General features: G+C 37.1%; 1 pseudogene; it reads left to right on the forward strand.

Annotated features, from left to right (window-relative positions):
* Nucleotides 1-3350: 3350 nt before the first annotated feature.
* Nucleotides 3351-6453, forward strand: LOC108769775 (uncharacterized; annotated as a pseudogene).
* Nucleotides 6454-8968: the final 2515 nt, after the last annotated feature.

Below are 8968 nucleotides of genomic sequence, written 5' to 3' on the forward strand. Positions count from 1 at the left end.
ACGATGCTCGAAAGGAGATTTAACGTTTGATTATCGGCACTATGAGAAAGTTTTTATTGCGGGTCTTTCGATTCTAGGCAAACAAGATTTTGTGGCTGGAAACTTCTCTCGGATTTGTGTTATCACATGGATTTGTTCATTTCTTACTTCGTTGATTGAACGGTCGCGAAACGAAGAAATCGTGGAGTCCACCGGACGTAACAATATTTTAAATAAATTTATTTGAAATAGGACTGAGCATTGTCGTTTTATAATTATAAATATTTATAATTATATATTTTTTTAAATATTTATTAAATTTCATTTATGTGTTAGATTAAGGAGGTTGAAAGGTAAATGAAATATGTTAGGAATCATTTGCAAAAATTACAGATTATTCTAAATTATATTTAAAAGTGATACAAAACAATTAGAGACTAACTACCATCTGGATCAAAAGTTATTTCAATAAAAAGTAATTTTTTTTTTAGTTGTGCTCTATATAATCAGAAGACGCGGTAGTTTCTCCGACCATGTTAAAAAAAAAGTGAAAGGACATAAAGACACGACAAGTCTCTTATCCTGAGCCATCAAAGTCCATTTTTTAGGGGTACAGAACTACCAAAATATAAAAAATTTTGAATCGCACAATAACATTATCCTGAAGGTGGCATCGCCACGGGTAATTTGAGCAAAAAAAAAAATAAAAATCGGTCAAGCTGTTCTGGACATACAGCGGTCAAAAAGTGATGATTTTCATGAAAAATTCAGTAACGTCTCCTTATTCTTCTTCTCTGTCCGCAGTGACATGCACCTCTATTCTCTCTCACCTTTCACTCGCACTTCTCCCAACTTCGACCAACTCCACCCACCCCCACCACCACCCCATTTTTCGTTCTATCTCATTTTCTTTCGTTTTCTCTCACTCCCTTTGGTCATCTCTCACCCTCGCCTGCTGAAAGTGTCCGACGGTCACTCAGGGTTGTGATCTTGACATTGTGAGTGAAGGTCGTACGAATTTTTTGGGATAACTTCGTAACGCGTGATGGGTGACTGCTACAATCTTCCGAAGGTTGTTCGGTGTGATGACCTCCGTAATATGTAGGAGGGTCAAGGTCATCGGAGGTACTGTCCATTTTAATTTTAATATCTTCCCAATGGGCAACAGTCGCTTGCTGAAAGTGTCCGACAGTCTCAGGGTCGTAACCTTGAAAATATATGTCAAGGTCAACATTGTCGTAGTTGAATTTCCTACTGCTGCAACCTTCCGAAGGTTATTCAGTGTGATTTCCTTCATAATGTATGGGAGGGTCAAGATCATCGGACGTGAATTTTAATTTTAATAAATTCTTAAGGGGGGTTTCACCTTTGTCGACCGTAAAATTGGCTCAATTTCATGAATTTTTTAAAGAAAATTTATTATATACAGAACAATATGGCGTTTTGCATGAAATTGTGTAATGTCTAAACAGTAAAAAAAATATTTTTTAATTAGACGAATATGCATTTTAATGTCTTCAAATGATGATCGAATTAGGGGTCATCTGCAAAACTCGTCTCTATGACGGAAGTAATATTGACTCTGCAAATCATCTGAAATCAAAATTCTTTTTATTTTTATTGATTATATGAGTGTCGCTATGACAGGAACTAAAATAATATCAATTGCCTGAAATTTGTCAAAATGGTGGCATTGAAAAAAAAAATTAATTTTTATCCTAAAAATTTGTTACTTTTTTGTGAACAACAGGTCGAATATTTGTTGTAAAATCATGATTCTAGTTCTTGCCATGCTCAAAAGTATTAGAATCGAGAGGAAAAAAGAATTAAGTCAATATCTTAATCCATTTTTATGTTATAAGTTCCGTCAGGTCGAAAAATGTGGTTTTGAGAAAAACGCGTTTAAAGTTTTGGTTTGACTTTTTTCACATATAATATAACAAGTTTTTTAGTGCACTTACGAATCTGCAATACCAGGGCCATATAATAATCCTTCCTCCTCTTCATATGAGGGACACTACTTATATTTTGAGCCTTGGCAACACTGAGTGTTGTCAGGTGCCATCGGACGTTTCCACTAGAAAGTTTGACATTTTTGACCATAACTTTCTTCAGAACGTTTTGTTATTTGAGCGCGATTTGTATTGTTTACAGTCACTTGAAAATTGTGTCTCAGTGAAAAAATGGAATTAACTCGTGAACATTTTCGTGCAATGATTTATTACGACTTTCGACGTGGATTATCAAGACAGGAGTGCATCGATCAACTTACTTCCACTTTTGGCGATAAAGCCCCATCCTTTGCCACTGTGAAACGCTGGTATAACGAATTTACTCGTGGTCGCCGTTCGCTCACCGACGAAAGTCGTGAAGGTCGTCCAAAATCAGTTGTTCTGTCAGAAAACATTGATGCTGTGCAAAAACTAATAATGCAAGATCGTCATGCGACATACTGTGAGATTGAGACAACCTTGGGCATTAGTTCCACCAGCATATATGAAATATTGCATAATCATTTAGCCGTGAAAAAGGTTTGTTCTCGTTGGATCCCACATAATCTGACAAAATCTCAAAAAGATGCTCGTGTCGATTGGTGCAAACAAATGCTTAAGAAATACAATGGCGGTGCTTCAAAAGACGTGTATAAGATTGTAACAGGTGACGAATCATGGATCTATGCGTATGAGCCGGAAACTAAACAGCAGTCGACTGTATGGGTGTTTCAAGATGAACCAAATCCAACAAAAGTTGTTCGCGCTCGAAGTACTTCGAAACAAATGGTCTCCTGTTTTTTCGGAAATACTGGTCATGTGGCAACAGTGCCTTTAGAGGAACGTAGAACGGTCAATTTTGAATGGTACACAACCGTTTGTTTGCCGGAAGTCTTCAGTGAAATAAGGAAAACAAACAAGCGCCGCCGGATCATTCTTCATCAAGACGATGCCAGCTGTCACACATCTCGTCTAACAACCGACTATTTGAGCACTCAAAAACTCGAATTAATGGGTCATCCGCCGTACAGTCCTGATTTGGCACCAAATGACTATTTTTATTCCCGAACGTCAAGAATAAATTGCGTGGACAACGATTTTCGTCGGCAGAAGAAGCCGTTGATGCGTTCAAAGACCATATTTTGGAGGTGTCTCAAGCGGAATGGAAAAAATGCTTTGACAAGTGGTTCGAACGCATGCAAAAGTGTATAGATCATAAAGGAGAATATTTTGAAAAACAATAAATGACAAATTATTATTTTTTTATTATTATTTTTATTATTAGGCTCAAAATATAAATAGTGACCCTCGTATAACTGGTTTTCCATCAATCTCTCCAATCGCCGAGCTGTTCTGGCTTCTCTTGATTATTCTGACGTGATGATTTGCGCTGGTAAGCCCTTAAAGCCCCGTGAGCCATTACATATTTGAGCTCATAGCTCCGTTAATATTGCGAATTTAAAATAAACCTTTTACAGGGATATTTTACACATATGTAGGAATCAAAATAAATAAAAAAAAATTTCGATTTTTTTTTAAGCCTGCAAATGTGAATCCCCCCTTAATAAGCAACGAATGACTAACGAAACACTTCGATGGTTACTAAGGAGCATTAACTTGACAATATATGTCACGGTCAGCGTCATCAGTGTTGAATTCCCTATTTCATCTTTAATAACCTTTTAACGTGAGATGGACGACTGTTAAACTTTCCGAAGGTTGCAGGAAAAGTAGTGGGAAAACAAGTATGGTACGTATGCCGCAAGTTTATATTAAGTAATAATTCCATATTTAAAGGAGGAATCAAGTGCCAACTGAAAATAGATCGTCAGTGTCGCAAGTTCTGTTATGATAATATGGAGAAGAACATTTTACCTTCCGAAGAATGGTTGACGCGCGCGCGCGCGCGGAAACAAAGATAGTTTCTATGCGTTACTCGAAAGAAATTCTGATTATGCACCTCGACCTGTATGGTTGACAATATTTCCCGATCGGATTGTTCCACTCGATAATTCGATAGGCCTTACCTCATGTCATTGATGGTGTGCAGAATTATGTTTGCGAGGAAACGTATCAGGTAACAAATACTGAAAAATAAAGTAGCGAACGCATTGACTGATGCTATCTGCGTGTACATTGAGCGTAAGTGTTGCGACATTCTAGCGGTTAGAAGATCTGTCGGGGAACTCTTCGAAGAATGAATACAACAAGATGTTTGGGAATTTTTCACGGCTCTAATGTCGACGTATTCATAAATCGATGAAGTATTAGAATTCGATTTGAAACACGTATCATCTTGTTATTGTATTTGTTATAACATCGCTCAATGTAATTGATATAAAGGTGATCTCATCTTATTCTTTTTTTTAGATATACTTTCTAGCACACGAATGGGTTTGATAACGGATCCTGACATCAATATTCTTCAGTCGAGGAAAATCCATTTCAAAGGAAGCAGTTGCGACGAAAGATTGAATGAATTTTTTTTTGCACTTATATGAATCAATTACCGGTTGATGCAATATGTTTATTATCCACGTGTTATTAGGTGTTAAACTTAATTCCTGCCGTTTTTTGTCTTCAAAATTGATTTGTTTCGAAGGGAAGATGAATGAATATCTTAATCAAAGTAATTTCCTCCATTTTCTGCTTTATTACTAATTAACAATACTTTATTAATAATACTTTGATTAAGATATTTCTCTTCGAAACAAATCAATTTTGGAGACGAAAAACGACAGGAATTAAGTTTAACACCAAATATTTGTGCAAGGTTTTGAACATGGCAATGCTCGATAAAATTGACGGTAATGAAACTCTACTTATAGCAGAAGATGATGTCGACTGTGCTCCAGCAATGAAAAAAAAGGGTACAAAATTTTGTAAGCTAAAGACGACAAAGTTCTGGAAATAGCTGCCACCGAAAGAGTAATAGCGATTAAAATTGGCGCAAAAGTGATGATACGATGAAACATTGATGTAACTTTGGGACTTGTCAATGGAACGATAGGCAATGTAATTGCAGTTAATCGCTGTGTTGACGGAAATCGTATTGATTCCATTAAAATCGTTATTTCGGATAACAAAGAAATCACAATAACGAAAATAGATATTAAATTCAAAGTATTCCACAGAATGGTGGTACATCGGAAATAATTTCCATTGTCTCTCAATTATGGCATAACTATACACAAAAGTCAAGGAATTACGTGTAAAAATGCAATGATGGATCTAGGAACGAGTGTGTTCAGTCATGGTCAAGCCTATGTAGGTTTGTCACGAGTGAGTACATTGGAAGGCCTACATTTGATCAATTTCAATCCGGCATCCGTAAAACCAAACTCGGGAGCCATTGTAGAATATAATCGATTGAGATCTGTGTTCAACGCTCAGCTACAGCAAATCAATTCGTCCGAGAAAAAGGCTGTGAAAATTCACGACTGTCGATGGGCCATACCAAATATCATTGATGATATACCGAATTATGGTTGCGAGGAACCAGAAAATATAGTTATATGGAAAATATACGGCCTCTGCAACGACGATTATATTTCGTGTTACGCTAATGTAACATTGCAATGTGCATTTCATCGTGTACGTATCAGGCAACAAATACTGAAAAATAAAGTATCGGACGCAATGACTGATGCTATCTGCGCGTATTTTGAGCGTAAATGTTTCAATATTCTAGCGGTTAGAAGATCTATCGGAGAACGAACACAACAACACGTTTCGGAATTTTTCACGGTTCTCATGTCGACATATTCCGAAATGAAGGATGTATTAGAATTCGAATTGAAGCACGTAACATCTTGTTCAAATGCCAAATGTAATTACAACGTAACTATGCTGGAAAAGAGTTGTTTGCTAATATTAACTATAAAGTCGACATTAAAAAGGAAAAAAGGTGTCACTCTGCAAACATTGATTGATTCAGAATTTTCGAAATGGGAAACGATAAATGACAATTGTAACGAATGTAAGGGTGCCGTTTTGAAAAAGAAAAGCGTAATCAAATCGACTTTATCTGTCTTAGTAATACAGCTCAATTTATACACTTTTTTAAATTGTGATTCTACAAAAATTATCGACAATCAGATTAACACCGTACCGACGAGTACTACCACGATTAATAAAAAAAAGTTTAAGTTAGTAAGCGCTATATTTCACGAGGGCGAAGAAATGAATCGTAGTCATTATACGTGTATGTTGAGAGCAGACAAAAAATCGGAATAGTGTTACTATAATGATTTACAAGTTATCATGAAGAAATGGCTCAAAGGAGCAGAAGAGGCATACATGGTGTTCTTGGAGCAGATTAAGTAAGTTTGGAAATAACTTTTACATATAATGATACTTTCTTAGAATATAACGGAATGCTTCTGGTACGTTTACGTGAACCTTAATAAATTATTAAAGTTTATAATTAAATGTTTTTTTTAGAATATGCAAACAATTAATCGTCTGCTTTGTCGCTGTATAAGGGCTGCCGTAAGCGTTGAAATAAAGCACCGGTTGCTCCGGCGCTGTATAAACGCTGCCGGAAACGCTGTGCAGTAAAGTTCGGGCTTGCCCTAGGTATTGATATATTACTATGAATAATAAAAATTTCTTATCGTAGTCGAAGAACTTTCTGATAATTCAGATTATCATTAGGAAATAAATCTCTATGTCAATGATCGCGTTAAAATCGAAGAGGCGAAGACAATATGGTTGCGTTTTCACGAGAATGGGCGATGGAGGGGCCCATTCTTTATTTTTAATGTATTCATACCATCCGCATGACCCAGATTTTAACGGGTCATAGGTGCTTTGGAGCCTACCTTTTTGAGATACAGCTTATCGCGTCACCGATTTGTGCGCATTGTCATGCGACTGTGGATACGGCGATGCACACGTTGGTGTTTGCCCGTCTTGGGCCGCAGAGAGAATGTCACTTTTTGAACGGTTGGGACTCGATCTCCTTGACAAGGCATACGGTTCTATTGTCAGGGTGGCTATGCGCTCGGCTGCGTGGACGGTCCTCGCGGATTTCTGCTAGGCCGTCGTGCGCAAGAAGGAACGGGCCGAGTGGGAGCGTCTGACCCTAGAGAGGCAAAGGGCCTTTCTGGAGTGTGACGACAACCATGTGAAAAAATGTGTATATAATGCACATGTTTAGGATCGTGTTTAATTTAATAAAATATAGGATATGATTCCAACTTTAAGTAGTGTAGTGGACCATGGAGGTGGGAGCGTATACTCCACGACTTGGGTGCATCTTGATGAAATGCCAGATAGGCGTTTCCTAGGTATGTTCAATGTGGTCTTACGGAAGTGCTGAATAGGGGGAGTTTTTTTAGCAGGTAGGCAATGATGTCCGTTGTCCTTCCTTATAGGAGGAATGCAGACTCATCGAATCTTGCACAATCAGGAGACCGGCTCCTGGGTGTCTTCCTCTCATCCAGTTAGGTTCTCTTTTGGTAGCATCCCGACGTCTATTAAGCTAGCACAGCCACTTCAGCACAATCCAACGCGACCTATACCACATTTTTTAACTATTTTTTTGCTAATTTTTTGCTCTATTCCCGATTTTTTTGCTCCAGCCCATTCGCTAAAACTCATGGCTGTGCTAGCTTAGGAGCAAAGTTAGCACAGCCACAAAGAAAAAAAGCAGCAAATGAAAAATCAAGTTCATATTCTTGAATGGCTATTTTTTTGCTAATTTTTGGCTTTATTCCCGATTATTTTGCTCATTGTTTAAGTCGAAAAATTCCACCAAGTCGCTGTGCTGGCTCGCGTACAAGAGTAAAGTACCTTAAAGCAATTAATTGCTTAGCCCATTTTGATGTCAAAATGTTTGTAGAATTAATTGCTCTAAGAACATCGCAAATCGGAATTTTTTGCTCACTGTTTTAGTCGAAAAATTAACCACACTCTTGGTCGAATTTTTCAACTAAAACAGTGAGCAAAAAAATCCGATTTGCGATGTTCTTAGAGCAATTAATTCTACAAACATTTTGACACCAAAATGAGCTGAGCAATTAATTGCTTTAAGGTACTTTATTTTTGTACGCGAGCCAGCACAGCCACACTCTTGGTGAAATTTTTCGACTTAAACAATGAGCAAAATAATCGGGAATAGAGCAAAAAATTAGCAAAAAATAGTCCTTCAATAATATGTACTTGATTTTTCATTTGCTGCTTTCTTTCATTGTGGCTGTGCTAACTTTGGTCTTAAGCTAGCACAGCCATGGGTTTTAGCGAATTGGCTGTAGCAAAAAAATCAGGAATAGAGCAAAAAATAGCAAAAAAATAGCAAAAGAATGTGGTATAGGTCGCGTTTGATTGTGCTGAAATGGTTGTGCCAGTTTAATAGACGTAGCATCCCCGATGAAGGGTTATGTGAAGATTTTTCTCCTCCTCGCAAACAAAAAAAATAAAGTATATTCATACAATATTACAAATTCATTCTGTTGCATTCGAAATAAATATAGAAAGTCGTTTTAAAATAGGAGGGACGAAGAAAATATATATACAGGGTGTTTCCAAATTAAATGACAAAACTTCGGGAGCGTGTAGAGGTGTAAAAACTAAGAAAAAAAGTCCTATAGACATATGCTCGTTTTTGCTTTGTTTCGCAATAAATCACGGAAAAAGAAAAAAATATAATTTAATTTATTATTTTAATTATTTTATTTACAAACTTTTTAATGAAGATTTTATTCGAAATGTGCACCTCTTGCAGCAATACAAGCATTGCATCTGTCAAACACGGCTCTTGTAGCAGCCAGGCAAAAAAAACACTGTTCTTGCGATATTCTGTTCGCTGCAGCTACGATACGATTTCTCAAATGTTGCTCTGATTGAATAGGCGAAGAATAAACTTCTTGCTTCAGAGTATCCCATGCGTAGAAATCTAATGGCGTTAAGTCGGGTGAACGAGTTGCCCAATGTACCGCTCCTCCATGTCCAATCCATCGTTGTGGGAATTTTCTATCTAACCAGGTTCTAGCGAC

Source organism: Trachymyrmex cornetzi, unplaced genomic scaffold, assembly GCF_001594075.2.
Source record: "Trachymyrmex cornetzi isolate Tcor2-1 unplaced genomic scaffold, Tcor1.1 scaffold948, whole genome shotgun sequence".
In the NCBI taxonomy this organism is placed as follows: Eukaryota; Metazoa; Arthropoda; class Insecta; order Hymenoptera; family Formicidae; genus Trachymyrmex; species Trachymyrmex cornetzi.